A 17,821-nucleotide genomic window follows, 5' to 3' on the forward strand; every position below is an offset into this window, starting at 1 on the left:
TAAAATCAGACATATTCATTCCTAAGAGACTCACAGAACAGTTGAGTTTGGAAGGGACTGCAGGGCTGCATCAAGTAATATTTTGATCTTGTAGAAGAATGAAGATTCCACAATCCTCCTTGGTGACATTTTCCAGTGTTTGCCCAATGTGACAATAAGAAGGCTTTCCTGATGTTTTACTGCCATTTCCTGCATTTCAGTTTGTGTCCTGTTCCCTCTGTCCTGTGACTGGTCACCACTGGCAAACTCCAGTCTCTCTTTCTTTTGTGTCCCATCCCTGAGGCTTCTCTTGACCATGCTGAGTGCCTTTATCTCTCTCAGCTTCTCATAGAAAAAGATGATTTTGTCCCTTAATCATCTTTGTTGCCCTTCACTGAACTTCTTCACTGTGCTCTCTTGTACTGGGGAGCTTGAGGCTGGAGTGAGCCTTTCAGATGTTTCTCACTAGTACTGAGCAGAGGGGAAGAAGCACCAGTTTTGACCTCCTGGAGGGGTCAAGTGCTCTGAGCCATCTCTGATGTGAGGGCACACTGCTGGCTCATGGTCAGCTTGTCTACCAGGACTGTCAGGTCCCACTTAGCAAAGCTGCTTCCTGCAATTTGGCCCCCAGCCCATACTGGTGCCTGGTGTTCCTCCACAGGAACAGGACTTTGCACTTCCTCTTGGCATTTCAGGTATTTTGCTCTCTCCTCAGCCTGTCAGGATTCCTCTTCATAGCAGCACAACCCTCTGATGTATCCACTATGTCTGGTTTTGTCCTGTCTGTGAACTTGCTGAAGTTCACAGAGTGAGACTCTGTCTCACCTTGCAAGTTATTGATGGAGATATTGAACAATATTGGCTCTCCTATTGACTCCTGGGGTGTGTCTTTGATGACTGGCCTACAGCTGCACTTGGTGCTTCTGATCCACAGTGCTCTGAGCTCAACACTGTGGACAGTTTTCATTGTTGATCGCTCTTGATTTTAGATGGAAAACTTGATTAATACTAACTGCTGGTGTGGGCAAGGATTTTTAAATACACATGGAAATGCAGTAGTCTGTGCTGGACACCAATAATTAATCTAAAAAGCCAGTCAACAAGTACAGAAATCTGTTTTCCTGATTTCTGAGGTCCATGGGAAGCATTAACATCTGCTTCATCCAGCTGTAGATAATCCACTGATCTTCCAGCGTCCTCTTGTTTTCATGTCAGGACAGGGTGGAAAGACAAGAACCCTTCTGGTTGCTCTGTCTGCATGGAGAAACCTGAGATCAGCAGGGTTAGTGCCAGCAGAAGAGTAACTTTAAAAAAATCTAGTGACATTATAAGTGAGAAAGATGCCAAATATACCAAGCAGGGAAATAAATGCATCTATGGCAAGGTGCTGGGCTGTCACAGATGGCTTTTAGTCATTGTTATTCTAAGGTTAAAGCCAATGCAGAATCTTCAAGTGTGTTCATAGAAGAGTGGAGTTTTGAGAGATAAGGAACAGGGTGATGCTGCTTTGCATATGAAAGATCACAGAATGAATATGAAAATAACCTTCTCTCACATTTGATCCTTAGTGTTAACTGTTGAGCTAGAGATGCTCTGTGACAAAAAAATTCTGATTTAAAAGTTTTATGTATGCTAATAAGTGGATGGGTATGATGTTTTCATAATTCCATTAGGTCCCTTTCCCTGTTAGCATCATATTCATGTAATCCAGATGGGTTCTTTTCATCTCATCATGTTCTCTTTTGATTTGGGGTGTAGGAAACACAAAAGTTGAGTGGCATGTAAGGCCTCTGATCTAACAGAATAGAAAAAACTGAATAGAATGTAGTTTATTCTAATTTATTAAAAGAAAGTATTGGAAGTTATTCAATCTCTACTTTATATTTATTGTGATAATCACTTATTTGGAAGGTAGGACAGTTTCCATAATCATATGTGTGCTTTTCATCTGCAGGAAAAGTAGGGAGAAGAGTTTTTCTTTGGAAGCTTCTAGCAGGGTCTAAAGTCCAGCACTGCATTTAGTAAATATAGATTAATTTCTAGAAATTCTGCTTCTTGGAGAGATGTAATGTGTACCTGAATTTTATATATCAGTCAATAGTAATCTGTATCACGTTAAAGATTTCAAACACAACACTGAATTCCTCTAAGCAGTGTTCTTTATATTCTTCATCCTTGAGGGCTCAGCTGTGGAACCTCATGCAGAAATCCAATATATCTGCTTTTGTTTATTAGGAGACTCTAGCTAAGTGACTTATCTGTTACAGTCATGACATGGTTTGTTTTTGCCATCTGTCAAGCTCAAGAGAAAGATTTCTGATTGTGTTTTTTGTGTTCATGGTAGCACAGAAAGCATCTATGGAAGGTGAATCCATTAATGCTGTAACTTGGGTCTTGTTTACGAACTTGTGGTTTAGGAATTTTTAAGGATTTTTCTTTGTCATTTTTGGAATTTGGAAAGAGGAAACCTGATTCTACTTGGATCACCTTCCTTATTTAAGACTTTTTGAATCATAATGAAAATTGCATGTTGAAATTCTCAGAATATATTTAATGACTTTTGCTGTGGTTCTGGTTCCTATACCTTCATTCACTTCCTGTATTCTCATTGTGGCTGAAAGTTTGCAAATACAATATACAGTCTTCAAAAAGAGACATTGTTTGAAAGTGCGTTGGCACCTGCCAGTGTTTTAGTGAAAATTCATGGCAAAATTTCTGCACAAACCTTGAAATATTTTGCAAACTTTGAGCCTTTGGGGATTTATTGAAAGTGAGGTCACCACTCACAGTGTGGTTGTGCAAAATGGTAACTGTGGCAACTGCAGATACTGGAATGGAGAGTAAACAGGGAGGTTTATGTGAAAGAAGTGATATCCTTGGACATAGAAAACATCTTTAGAGAGCTTTCTCAGATGAAGATGACAAATGGGTATTTTTATGGTGTGAAGTTCCTTTGTTTTCTAATGCCAAACAAAATAAAACTTCCAATGACCAGTTCTCTTCCAAGTTTATTTTAATAGGTACTTCAGGTTTTAAAGATAAGTTTAGCTTGTATTTCCTCATAACTTAAAACTTGTGGCTTATTATTAGGTCTTGAAAGGCATTAACATCTTAATTAAATCCAGGAAAAACCAAGGGTATGAAAATAAGCACCCTAAAATGTTGGTGTCTCTCTTGGCTTAATGAGAAAAAGAAGGGAAAATGGCTTTTGAATTTGGACAAAAATTTTATGGAGTAATTGTGGGTGAATGTTAAAGTTACCTAAACAGGCATGCACATAGACAATGCTGTGCAGTATTTTGATTTAAAGCCTGTGGGAACAGAAAATTTTTGGTGTTTTTCAAGGCATTCTAAGCTGTGTTACTTCCAAAAGCTCTCATTGGATTCTGCAACACTTGCAAGTCTGCTGGGAGCACCCACACCACTTTATGAAATCTCCAGCTTTCTTGATTTGTTGTGGTTGCAGTTTTTGTTTGGTTGGTTTTTTGTTTTGTTTTGGGGGGGTTTTTTTGGAATTCTATTTTTCCAAATACTATTCAGTGCTGGATTTGATTTCTGTGATTTTTACCATCGCTGCTGCTTCCTGTTATGAGGTTTTGCATCCGAAAGACTGGGTGGAAAAAGCAAAGGACCTATCTTCTAATATTTCAATTCATGGAGTATTCTGTCAATATATACGGAAGTACTTTGTTGTGTAGCTGATTGGATGAAATTCTGCAGTCACTGCTAATTACCGAGAGTCTCTTGTCAAAATGTTCTGTTAAGGACATCCCTGCCTTCCTCAGTATGCTCATAGTGTTCTGAGGTAAAGATGAGCCTCTGGCAGTTCTTCTTAGAAAGGCAGAACCAAGAGTACTTGGAAAGAAGCATTTTATGCATCTTTCTTTGAGAGCTGAACTCCTGGAAACTGTTAGTGTTGTTTACACCGTGACTTCCAGAAAGTGCTGTCATTCTGATGTAGACCAGGGCAGGCTGGTGATCACAGAATCCTTGGACAAGCTGGGTGTAGGAGCCATGATGATGTGACTGTCCTCTGCTGTAGTGACAGGGAAAGCATGACCTTTAATCCTCTCTTGTGTCATCCTTGTCATTAAATATACATGGGGTGAAATCTTTGCTCTAGTGAAGGTTATGGCAGTTTTGCTGTTAACTTCAGTGAAGTCAGGGCTTTACAAGTTGTGTATTATAGGGAAAAAGAGAAGGTTTACATTCAGGTAACTCATGAAGTTTATTTTTTTAAGTTCTATTGAATGCAAGTATGAGTTCATTTTGCAATTTTTGTGGTCTCTTAAAAGTAGTACTGCAGTCTTTCTTTACCCTATACAGCCACAGCCTTGCCATTCTTTGTTGTTGCTTGTTACAAGAAGGGCTGTGGCAGGATATGAAGCTAGAATGCAGAAATAAAATGCCATTATGGATAATTTTCTCTTATTAGGGGATATGCTCCCCTTCCCCAACCCAAATATGCACACTCGTGCCATGGCAGATATCCTAGCTTTGAATCATGTTTGATTCTAATATAATGCAGAAGCAGGTGGAATTTGAACAATCAGCAGAGGATGAACTAACAGTAAAATAGCTGAGGAGGCAATGAAAATTTTCAGTTAAGGAACATGGTATTCAGTACAAAGACTCAAGGAATTTATTTTTAAATTAATGGTTAGTGGAATAGATTCCTACACTTTCAAAATCCAGCTGTGGAGTATATACCAATTGCTTGCAAAAAAAGTGCCTCCTCCTGGTTACCAAGTGTACCTTCTTGTAATCAGGATTGAAGCAAACAGTGACAGTGTCATTAGTTTAGTTTATCTGTAACCAGTGTCAGGACTGAGCTGGCATTTGAAGTTGTTTAGTGCTGTTGTGACTAGAAACAACATACAAATAGAATGCAGGGTAGAGCTTATCCTAGTCCTCTGAACTATCTAGTTTGAGGAAGTAGTTTGTAATTCCTGGTGGTAACCTAGTTTTAAAATTAATTTTGAATTTATCTTTTGATGTCCTTTTAATCGTTTGGTTTCTTTTGCTGTTGTGTATAAAGCATAGATATGCAGAAATTGCTTTTAAAAGAAATGCTTGTCACCAACAATCTTTTTCTTAATCACAATTTTTTTTTCATCTTTGGCTTTGATTATGGTAGTATTGAATCCCAGATTGAAACCAGCTAATGGATTTTGCAGAGAAAAAGCATAGTTACTATGGCTACACAGCACCCTGAAAGCTTAAAAGGACAAAGCATAAATGAACACGGTCCTGGCTGCTTAGCCATTTGCAGAATAGATTGTAATAACTTAAAGTCTTTATTATAGCTTTTCAGATTTTCAGAAAAAGCAGGATGTTAGTCCTCTAAGAATTTCTATTTTATTTTTAGATTAAATCATAACTTTTGAAGTAGCATATTTGAAAAAAATTTTTGAAAATATGCTCTGTTTGTAGCCAGCTCATCTCACATGTATCACAGGCTGTAGCATGTGATGCAATTTACTATTACAAGTCATGTCATCACTGATCTTTTTACCATGGTATTTTAAAATTAGTCAAAATTGAGTCCTCCTATGGACAGGTAAACACAAAATATGTGTGGTTTGATGAAAACTTAATGTTCTTTTTATAGCTTTCACTGTAATTTTGGCTGAAACATTTTTAACTTTGGTTTTCCTACAAACCAAGAAAACCAACCTACGTATTCAAGAGAAAGACTTTGAATACAGTGAAGAATAATAAAACACATTCATGGTTAGGCTTATACAATTAGGGATTGAATTAGCAGTTTTTAGGATGACCCTAGTGACTGATGGAATCAGTTCTACTACCTGTCTTTGCTTGGAAAATAAAATGCATTAGAATCATAAACATGTCACTCATTAATCCACAGGCTTATTTCAATGGCCGGTTAAAAATGCAAAATAAAAGTTTTTAGAGTGGAATGATAAAATGCATCTATTGTTCATGTCTGTACACAGATAATTTTAGGCCTTGTACTTTGGCTATGGGTCGTACACCACAGGAAAGGTAGCAGCTGAGCATACAGGTGGTTTTGTAGAGGCATATTGGTCTGCTCTTATTTGCAGGCAGAGGGCTCTTGTATTTGTATTTTGGTTTATCCCTCCAGCATTATTTGCATATATTCATAAAGTGGACTGACTTGGTGCATGCACAACAGACTGCTGAGTTCTACTCCTTTTGTAGATCTGCCCTGTGCTCTGTAGAAATGCCATATTTTGCTTCCTTAGTCCATGGTGTTATTTATGTCTAAAACATGTAGAGAAGCCTTTCAAACTAAATATAGCAGAATCATTGTACAGAATTTCACCATAGAGACCAGAAATGTAGACTAATCTGCAAAACATGTTTGGGCCAAATTCCAAGGTGAGCAGATGAGTGTGCCTGGAAAACCCAAGAATAACCCAAGGAAATTTTAGGGAAAGGTAGGGTGATTTCATCCCAGCTGGCAACTGAGTGTCAGGCAGCCACTCACCCACTCCCTGCCTCTACCCTCCAGTGGGGAGGAGAATCAGGTAAAAAAAGTAGGGTTTATGGATTAAGGGTTTGTGAGTTTAATAATTGAAACCAAATAAAATATAAATAATCCTAATTATACTATTAGAAATGAAAAGGAGGGGGAGGACTGATTCTATGATGAAAACCCAAGAGAAACAAGAAATGCACAATACAACTTCTCACCCCTGGCTCATGGATGCCCAGCTGTTATGAAAGTAGTGATCAGCCCCTTCCAGCCAGCTTCCCCCGGTTTATATACTGGGTGTGACATTGTGGGATATGGAATTTCCCTTTGGCCATTTGGGGTCAGCTGTCCCAGCTGTGCTCCCGTGGCTTCACGTGCCACCTCCTCACTGGCAGAGCCTGAGGCAGTGAGAAGTCCCAAATTTGGGATAAGCACTGCTGGGCAGCAACCAAAACCAGGAGTGTGATAGGAACATTATCCCTGCATTGAACCCAGAGCACAGCACTGTGCCAGCTGCTAAAGACACTGTTAACTTTATCCCAGCCATAACCAGGACAGGAGGGGATGCTGATGGAAAATTATTGTGGGAATTTAATCCCGTTGTTTGCTGTGGATCTGAGACTGCTCAATTGTAGTAGTTCTTGAAGTAGCTCTAGGCTCTAAACTAAAGTGTTGTGTTGTGTAGGAATGGCCCAGAAGGTCTGATTATTTTTCAGACCTCCACAGGATATGTTCCTAGCTGATCTTGGTTTTGGTCAGACAAATCTAAAATAAAAGATATGAGACTTAGAATTTCAGTAGGCCAGTTTTCCTAAGTCTGAACATTTCTTCTTTAATGTGCAGCTTGAACAATGCCTCTGTTGCATTTCATCCAGAATGAGTGTGCTTAGGACTTGGGTGATATTTACTGAAGAGTTTGGGATTTTTTGATGCTTACTTCAAGAGAGTTTTTCAGAAGAACTTCACTTAAAAATGTATTGTTCTTGCATGTCTTAATTCAGGGAGAATGGGTTCTCAAGACAGAATCTCAGGTAAAGTAGGAGTTACTTTCATGAAATCTGTGTTATTGGTTTATCTTGAATGAAAATGTGTGGATAAATTTTCCTCTTATTTACATTTCTTTGGTCATTATAAATATGAGGATGTAAAAATTAGAGGGGCTGGCTAGTAATATTTTCTAGGTGATGATATCTATCAGAAGTTGTCCCACAGTAAGCAGCCATTGTGGTCTTTTTATTCCAAAACTTACATTTCAACATATTATTTCCTTATTCTTAAAACTTTTGCAGGATTTGTTTTGCTACATGCAACATAATGATTTTGAAATTTTAATTATATAAAGACTACCATCATATTGACAGGGTTTTAAAGTAACCTCTCTCTCCCACCTTGCTTTAGATCATTTAAATGTAATGCTCTTGAAAAATTAAATTATTAAAACAATAAAATAAAAAATAAATGCCTGAAGAGAGGAGCTTATTCATGGGTCTTTATTTCATTCATGTGGATTTTTTTTTTGCTTGAAGAAATACTCCATTTATTGTTTACTTAAATACTGCAGAAAAATATGCTGTTTGAAATTCAGGAGTGGATCAGTTAGAAGGGCTTTGACAGAAGACTGAGACTGTGTGATATTTGGTGTTGCCATGGGAAACTGCTTTGCAGGAACATTTGCAGAGCAGATGGACCAAGATAAATAAAACAGATACAGGTATTGAATAGAGATTGTTTAATGCTCTGTGAAAAAATAGGAAAACAGGAACTTAAATCTATATAACAGAGTTCTTTGATTTGCTCTTTTTTAATGGGTGGGCTGTTTAATAGAAGTAGTACCACAGTGAAAGTTTCCTATAAATTTTGTTTCCAAGAAATCAAAGAAAATGCCAGGTTTATCTGCCTCATCTGTATAATGCAAAATCTGTGGTGTCCTTACTTTTGCCATAATCTACTGCTGTTTGGGGCTAGTCTCTGAAGTTATATTTAAGTACACAAACACTATGAAATGAAAAATCTTTGTATTTAAGATGTTATAATTTTGTTAGCTTCACATGCTCTTGGCTACTGGCAGCTCTTCTATATAACCTTATAAACCAGCTTTTATCCTTGATTTCAGAAATAAAAAAAGATAAGACTCATACTCTGTTTAAGAGCTAGAATGTCTTTGTAAACATGTTTGGTTGCACACAAGTTTGTTTCCATAGCAACATGAACACAAAAGATGCCCATATGACTATCTACATATAGCATGCCTTTTTATGAGTACCTGTGTGCAGAAATACACTGTATTTCTGTTTAACTTGTATTCTTTGTTTTGCCTGGCGACAAATAAAATAGGCACATGCTGTTTATCTTTTTCTCTAAGGAGACAGGTCATTAGAAAATTTAAAATATAATTTGAAATAATATCTTTTCAACAACTCAAATTCAAACTTGCATAAAGAAAAAGCTTATGGAAAAATAAAAGCTTTGTCTGATCCCTTGAAGATGTGTGATTTCAATTGCTAAAGGGTTTTTTTTCCTCTAAGTAATATGTTGATTATTAGATATTTCTTTGGATTTTCTAGTCTAATTGTGCTTCTCTTCTTCTTTACTTACAAAACTTATTCCACAGGTTGATGTCTCCACATGAGTTGAACAATTCTTTGGGAGATGTTGTCGTCAACCTGTTATTGCTCCCATAGGTGTTGATGTTTGCATTTAGTATAAAATGCCATGAAATTCTATTCCACTGAACACCATGCAGGTGATTCACATTTTTAGAGTGCATGTTAGCCAACTATTTTGAGTGGTCAGAGCAAGGTTTGTTTGCTTTTCAGTATATCTTTCCATTAGGAAAGGAAACACATTTGATACATTTGTCATTAGTAAATTTTAAATATCGGATGTGAATACCTATCTGAAGTTCTACGTTTATTTATGTTCTGCTTTCTCATGGGAAACTAGAAGTGTTAGCAGCAGAAATTATTGGGGAAAATTTTTGATCTTTAACAATGACAGACTCACAGAATTTTTAGGGTTGAAGGCAACCTCTGGAGATGATCTGGTCCAACCCCCGTGCCAAGGCAGAGTCAGCTAGAGCAGCTTACACAGGCACACATCCAGCTGGGCTTTGAATATCTGCAGACAGAGAGACAATTAATTGGATCAGAGTATCTGAATTTCTCCTGTTGCTTTTAATCTATGGTTTTAAAATCCTGCCATCGATATCCAGGAGTCCAAGAGACATGTTGACATTCATTAGCGTCAGGGTTCCTATATATTTCTAGCTTTCAGCTATAACCTTTTTAAGCCTTTTACACTAGCTGTATTGTACTAGTATTGTACTGCAGCTAGTGTATTTACACTAGCTAATTGTACATTTTTTTTCCCCCTTGCATTGTGGAGAAGAGATTTCATGGGTGATTAATTTAACCTCTTTTCAATTTATTTTAAGCAGAGACCAGTTAAATAAATCGCTTTCCAGAATCATAGAATTGTTGTGGTTGGAAGAGACCTCTGGAGACTGTCTAGCCCTTTGGTCAGATCACACACTGCCCAGGACTGTGCCCAGTGGGGTTTTGAATATCTGCAAGGATGGAGATGCATCTTGGCCCTCCTGTGCCATTGGTTGACCACCCCCATGAAAAAAAAAATCATTATGTTTAAATGGAATATCTTGTGTTTAATTTGTGCCTGTTGCCTCTTGTCCTTTCACTTGCTACCACTGAGAAAAGTTCTGCCCTCCTTATTCTGCCACTGATCAGGTGTCTATAAGCATAGGACAGATCCCATTGAGCCTTCTCTTCTCAAGGCCCCCACCTCTCACAGCCTCTCCTCATACAAAAAGTGCTGCAATCCTTTACTTACCTCCATAAACTTTAGCTGACCTTGCTGCAGTAACTCTTTGTCTCTCTTGGGCCCAGTTCTGGGCAGCCCACTGCAGCATTCAGGATGGCTCAGCAGTGCTGAGCAGAGAGGAGGGATGTCCTCCCTCAGTGTGCTGGTGATGCTCTTCCTTGTGCACCGAGGGTTGCTGTGGAGCTTCTTTGCAGCAAGGACACACTGCTGCCTCATGGCCAGCTTGTTGTCCCTCGGGTCCTTTTCTGCCAACATGCCTGGGATTATTCCTGCCAAGTGCAGCACTTCACCTTTTCCCTGTATTGAACTTCATGAGGTCGCTGATGGCCCATTTCTCAGCCTGTCAAGGTTTTTCTGAATGCCAGGACAACCTGGCACGTATCAGCCACTCTTAGCTTTGTAGTTTCCATGCCTCTGTCTCAACTTGTGAGTTATTGATGAGTTGCTGAGCAGTATTGGCTTTTGTATTGACACTTGGTGTGTGCCTTTGACTGGCCTCTAGTGAATGTGGTGCTGCTAATCCACAACCTTTTTTGGCCAGCAGTTCAGTCACTTTTCTGTTTGCCTTACTCTCCATTCATCTGTTTTGTGTTTCATCAGTTTTTCAGGAGGAAGACAATGCCAGGCTGTGACAGAAACATTATTAAAGCCGAGATAAGCAATGTTCAGTGTTCTGTCCTTGTCCACTTGTCCAGCCTGCTCATTGTGAAAGGCTATCAGGTTGGTCAGGTACAATTTCCCCTCCATGCATTCATGTCTACCATGTCCAGATACATTCTTATTCCTCCTTTGTATGGCAATAGCTTTTAGGTTTAATTTTTCCATTCCTTTGCTAGGAGTTGAGGTGAGGCTGAGACTGAATTCTTGAAAGCAGAGGTGATATTTATTCTCTTCAAGTCCTCAGAGTTTCCTCCCCTCACCTTGATCTCTGTTATCCTTTTTGATCTTTCAGTGTTTGAGTGCTCTCACAATGACATCAGCCAACCCTCAATATGTGTGGTCCATCTCATTATGGCCTGTGGATCTGTGTATGTCCAGTTGGTTTAAATGCTTCCTAACCTGTCTCTCCTCCACTGAGAGGAAATCTGCCTTCCTTTAGGCTTTCCTATGGTTTTCAGGGACCTGAGATAGCTGAGGGATGGTTTTATCAGTGAAGAGTGAGATGAACAGGGCATTCAGCATATTGGCCTTCTTTATAACGTTTGTGACAGTCTCTATCAGGAGATATCTTTTCATTATATCTTGTGATGGGGAGACCATTGCCCATAGCCTTCCTTATGCTGCACAGCAGCAGCTGAAACGTTTACTTTTCAAGTTTATGTGAGCTGTCTACCCATGTCTGTGATCCCAGTAAAGTTGTAATTCTCCAACTACATGCAGACCTCTTAGTTTGTCCTGTTTGCTCTGCTGTGTGCATTAGCAAACAGGCTATTTGAAGAGACAAAAAAGTATGCTTTTTTCCCAAAAAAGATAGAATACCTTTATCATAATTCTGCCTGGAAGGCATTTCCCTATCTGCATGTACACAGTTGGGGTGGGACCCCTACAGCCCTGGTTTTTTGCTTACAAATTTCTTCCTGTTGACATTACCCCATACTCTTTGCTTGCCAGCCTGGTCCTTTACTTTTTCTCTTGATTGTTTCTAGTTTGAATTCTCATTACTGGGTTGGCCAGCCTGTTGTCAAAATGTTTTTCTCCACTTATGTGGACAGCATCTCTGCTAAGCCATCCTCTGTCCTTGTAGAATATCCCGTGTTTGTTAAAAATCTAAAACCCTGTAGCCCACACTGACCGCGCAACAAATTCTTACGGGATCTGTTACTTCCTTTTTCACCCTTCTGTCTTTCTGGAAGGATTGAGGGGAAAACTGCCTGGAGTCTCCATGGACTTGACCCCAACCCCCCATACAATTAGCAGCATAATCAGTGCTCAGTGCTTTCTTCGTTGCCTCTGGTGTCACCTTCGGTGCTTGTATGGAGGAGCAGCAGAGGGTCATAGTCTGCAGCAGCCTTCTGCAGTGTCCTGACCTGAGTTTCCAGCAGGCTGCAAACCTCCCCAAGCAGCAGCTTGTGGGACTCACCTCCCCCCAGCAGGGAGCTTCCTGCTGCCAATGCCCTCCAGAGGTGCCTCTGCACCTCCATTCTTGGGCTGGCTTGAGTCCCTTGCAGGACAGAGCTTCTGTTTGCTGTTCTTATGAGATAACTATTTCAGTTAGGTGTTTTATGTATTTTACTCTTTGCTTTGTGAACAAATATGTATAAAAACATTGCTGGAGAACTAATCACACATTTTGGCTTTTTTTGGGTTTGTTTTATTAGGCCGTGTTTATTTTTGAATGTTATCCTGCCAATGCCATATGGGTTAGCTGGCTATGTATGCAAAGGCTTTTTGTACCAGTGTGATGAATAGAAGAAAGATCATGTGTGGTTTCCCTGTGCTCAGGAAGGTCAAGGAGTAATCTCAAATCAGTCAGAAAGTCTACAAAAAGATAATGGATATCAGTGTCTGGTACAGGATTTGATGAAAATTATTTAAGATTACCCTTCAAGTCCAGAATTTTTACTTTAGGTTATGCCTTTTGGAAGACACCAGCCTACAAAGTTTTCCCAAACCTTGCTTTGTAACTTGTTTTAAGGCAATGAAATAGATGCTATCTTAACATTGCAACTGGTTTCATGTGGGTCTTGTTTCTGTTTCTTCTAGGAAATGAACCCAGGAAGTAATGTGAAAGGTCATGTGAAGCTCTGTCACAGCAGAAATTTTCTAAAAGATTGCTTTACCTGTAAGTTCTTCTTTTCTGATGTTAAATGTTAAGTTATATCATACTGTGGTGGGAAAAGACAACTTTATTTTGGCATTTTGACTTGCAGCTTAATTGTGAAGAAAACCTTTCCAAGTGCATTGTGTGGTAACATGTGCTATTATTCACTTTCTGTATTTTAGTAAAGCCCAAACAAACATTTTTTCCTCTAAGTAAATAACTAAACCTCACATTTTCCATGAAACCTGTTAAGGTTTAGAATCCAATAAGCAAGATTTTCATGCTGTTTCATTACAGATTTTGCATCCACTGTGATGCATTCTAAGCTGCAATTACTTGTTTTTCAGGAACTATTTTAAAAGCAAAGGGTAAAAATTATTCAAACTTGTATGAGAGTGTGAAACTACCACTGAAAGTTCTTTGCAAAGATTTCATGTGAAGGTGCCTGCTGTGACTGAGACATCTTCGGGATTCAGAGTTATTAAATTATATGATAGTGCTCTTTACAATTGTGTCACTTGTGGCAAAGAATTTTCTTTAAGCTAAAATGAACTCATTTAATTTTGTATATATCTCACAAGAAACTCCACCTACAAATTTAAACTGTGGCTTTCATCCTAAGTCTAATTGTCTACATCAAAATATTTAAATTGGGAGATATGAACTTGCTCTCTTAGCAAAATGGCAAGAAAAATATTAAAAGATCCATTTTACACAAGGAACCAAAAACATCAGGCTTGGTTTTGGCAGATTCACGTGGGTGGTGTCAGAGCTTAGAATACAGAAGTTCTTAGTCCCTGTCAAAAGGTATAATTTGAAAATATGTAAATATGCCAAAAAAGTATACCCTGAAGGAGATTGAGAGTTTGCAAGCTGCAATTTTAGCAATATGTTGATTTTTTTTTTCCCTTTTGTATGTAATTATCATAGTTGAACTATGCATCACCTAGATAGCAAGTTCTTGAAAATTATAACGGGGAAAGCATTACTAAAAAATGTTTCAAAACTGATAGTAGGTATTTAATCCTTTAAAAATAATAATTTCAGAATTTTTTTGTTACCTAGCACTCTATTTTAAAGTAGCAACATTCTATTTAAAGTAACAACGCTCTATTTAAAGTAGCAACAATGCCTCTACAAGAGCAGCAAAGATAATTTAGTTTGACATAAAATCTTCAACCAAACAAAAACTTGCAAACAATACCCCTCCACATTTCAAGCTCCTTACGAAGTTTCAAAAAACCTGCTAATATTTATTTGACTTTCTTAAAAATGTGCTTCTTGTCTCAGTATTTCTTTACTGCTCTGATATAACTAGAGACAACCATAAAGTAAGTACCAATACAAGCAAATCTGTTAGAAATTAAAATCTTAGTTCTGCAGTTGTGAAGTAGAAACAGAATGTTATTGTCTTTATTATATAAATATTTACAAAGTACTGATGCAACTTCAGCAATTGTCCTATGTTATCTGAAGTGCATTAAAATTACTCCAACATTGGAACATTTCTTTAGGTTTTGTCAAAGAATCCAGATGGGCTATTTCAGGATAATTGAAGGAGACTTTACAATTAGTCAAGGAAGAGAAAAGAAAAAGTGCTCCTCTGATAATGCTGTCTTAGTAACTGAATTAGTCAGATTTTCAGTATTATTTGAGGTTTAATTACTCAGCAGTAGTCAAGTGGATTTCCCATATCATAACAGTAGCCTTAAAAGAACACAAATGATATAAGAGATAAGATTGAGGTAGAATAGGCTAAATTATTTCAGTTTTGTCTTCTTTCAGCTAATTACCCTTGTTATTTTCTTCATATCTCCCTGAGAAATCTTAGTATTTTGTGTGCACATGTGTATGTATGCATGTGGGTGGGTGTGTGTCCATTAGAGATATTTATGTTCAGTGAAGATGAGACAACAGTTGGGACAAAAGTGCTTGGAAGTGACTTGGAAAAATCGTAGGTGAGAACATGGAGAAAAGTCCCTGACAGGATGCAAATGCTGAGTGTTGTATTGCACACTGAGCAGTGAAGTACATCTACAGCTTCCCAGACAAAAAATGCATTGTTTGGAATCCTGCAAACATGCTGATTTTAATAGTGTGACTGCACTTGAGGACAAAATAGCAGAAAAATGTATTTTTTCCTGATCTAAAATATTTGAAGCATAGTCTATTACTGTATATAGACAATTCTGAAGTCTGGTTAAAGAGCTGGCAATATCCAATATTATTTCTTACTGTAGACTGCAACTGATTTTGTAATTCATTAATTCACATACTCAGCCATGGTATTGGTGTAAACAGAAAAAAAACAACATAGGGAGGAAAGGGATGTTGTTGTTATTATAATTATGAGTACAGGTTGCTACAAGACAGAGGAATCTAGCATTTTTAACCATTACATAGTTCTAACTAATTTGTCTTTTTGCTTGAAATAATTCCATACTGCTGATTTTTATATGGATTAGAAGCTTTTCTGTTATACATTTAATGAACCTGCCAATATTCTGAATTAATTAATAAGTATTGTAAGATTGGCTGTCATGATACACAGACAAGCAACAACATAACTCACTGAGATTTGTAGATTGTGACAGCAATTAATTATGATCAGTTTTGTAGTTGTTACATTTTTCTTTCAAAAGGACTTTCCATGTATTATTTCTGTTAATATTAGCTGACTAACAAATCATATAGCATCAAACAGCAACATAAAATGGTTTGGATTGAAAGAGGCCATAAAGATCATCTCATTCCAGCTTCCACTGGACCAGGGGTCTCAGAGCCCCATCCAACCTGGGCTTGAACACCTCCAGGGATGTGGCAGCCACAGCTTCTCTGTGCAGCCTGTTCCAGTGCCTTCCTAGCTCTGAATAAAGAATTTCTTCCTAACATCCAATCTAAATCTCCCCTCTTCTAGTTTAAAACTCTTCCCACTTGTCTTATCATTTTCCACTTGTGTAAAAAGTTACTCTTCCTCTCTTTTATAAGCTCCCTTTAAGTACTGAAAAGCCACAAGTAAGTAAATAAGAATCTTTTTCTACCTTCTCCCCCGCAATTGGATTCTTCTATGTTCAGCTAGTCACTATCAAAATAATATTTCAGTCCTGTGCTTAAAAAGATCAAAATTATACCCATCATATGTTCTGTGTAAAATAAGGAGTAGCACATAGTCTACTGCTCTATGTTTATAGAAGAACTGGAATTTCTAAATATGAACCACAAGTTCTTAATGTGATAGCCATTGACCTTGGCAGAAATGTAAGAGCAGAAATATTCTGTTTGCACAATAAATTATTCCCATTTAGGAAAGGCATTTTTGTTGATGCACAGCATCAAGTGTTCCTCATTTTCTTTGAGTAATTGCCTTTGAGAAGGGAATCTTTGAGAACATAGCTTTTTCTCCTATTCCTCTCATGCCCTCTGGGGGAAAAAATACATTTGGAATACCTTCTCGTCATTCACAGCTACAGGGTTGGGTCAATTATATGGAGATCCTGGTGAGAGTCCAGTGAAAGTGCAGCAAAAGGAAAGACTAAAAAAACCCAAAAAGACACAACCAAAATCAGTAGTGAGAATTGAAGTACTGTCTATGGAAACTGGTGAACACTAACACAGGGTTTTTTTTTGCTGTAGAAAATTCCAATACCCTAAGAGCACATTAATTTTCAAGGAGTGTCATGCACAGCTCTAATTAAAGTTTCACTGATCACCAGGGAGTGAATCTTCCCTGCTCTCCCTATGCCTGCCTCTTGTCTTTCTGAACTGAACTTAGATTTGAAATTTAATATCAGGTGTTACCTGGCATATGTTTTCATGTCAGCTTCTGTCACTATATTCAGGGAAATACAAGTTTTACTTGTAGCATTTCTGCATACTATAGGCATCGTCCTGATCATAAGTTTGTACAAACCTAAATTGCAGAGTAAGGAGAATAGAATTATTGCAAAGGTCTTTCATGTTTTGCTTCATTACTTATTATGTAGATTTTTTTTTATAAGGGGTATACTGAGGAATATAAATAGATATATCTGAAATGATGACAACAAGAAATACAACAGCTGTCCCTGTTGTTGCTTGTTAATTTGCTGTGCTGAGGTGTAATTTCATGCTTTGTTAAAATCAGACCTATTAACTATGATTTGCTGAAGGTGAAATAAGGGGACAGGCTCCATGAAGTTTCTTTGTTTTAAAAAGTATGTGGTACCTAATATTCACTGAAAGTAGTGGTCAGGGAAAAGTGTCCTGTAAGTTAAATATGTTGACACAGTAAAGAGCATTGATTAAACTAAACCAAAATATTTTATTCTTTACAGTCAGTATACAGTTAATATTTTCTCTAGGCATAAACTTCCTGAATCTCAAGTCACAATGCATGTGTAGATATCAAGATGGTGCTGTAGATATCAGCAGGTGCACAGCATTCATAGTCCTCCAGGCATGGCTTCATTAGCTGCTGAACTAAGGGTAAGCTGGAGAGTTCTCTGAGATGCCTTAAAAATTAAGAGTTTGATGGCTCCTCGTGACCTAAGCAGTGCTAAAGTTGAAAAAGAGCTGATGGGGAAAAAAACACAAACAAAAGAAAAAAATACTGGAAAGAATTCTCAGGAAGGGAAGATAAGATAGTCTGTTTCAATGAATAAAAAAATTGAAGTCCAGGGGGAGGGAAGAAAGGAAAATGATACAAGATGTGAGTACCTCTGAACAATAGTTGTTATTTTTGATTGGTTTAAAGTTTTTCAAATTCAGTAGAAGAAACTTATTAGTTTATTTTCAGTGTTGTG

At 37.8% G+C, this 17,821-nt stretch overlaps 1 protein-coding gene across 1 annotated transcript in view; it reads left to right on the top strand.

Moving 5' to 3' along the window:
- The window catches only part of MARCHF1 (membrane associated ring-CH-type finger 1), a 222,686-nt gene that overhangs the window by 60,282 nt on the left and 144,583 nt on the right, over positions 1-17,821 (top strand). Inside the window, exon 2 of the mRNA XM_058023776.1 lies at positions 12,983-13,061. The gene's annotated coding sequence lies outside the window, so the exon portion shown is untranslated. The remainder of the gene's footprint in view (positions 1-12,982; positions 13,062-17,821) is intronic.

Source organism: Melospiza georgiana, chromosome 5 (genome assembly GCF_028018845.1).
Source record: "Melospiza georgiana isolate bMelGeo1 chromosome 5, bMelGeo1.pri, whole genome shotgun sequence".
In the NCBI taxonomy this organism is placed as follows: domain Eukaryota; kingdom Metazoa; phylum Chordata; class Aves; order Passeriformes; family Passerellidae; genus Melospiza; species Melospiza georgiana.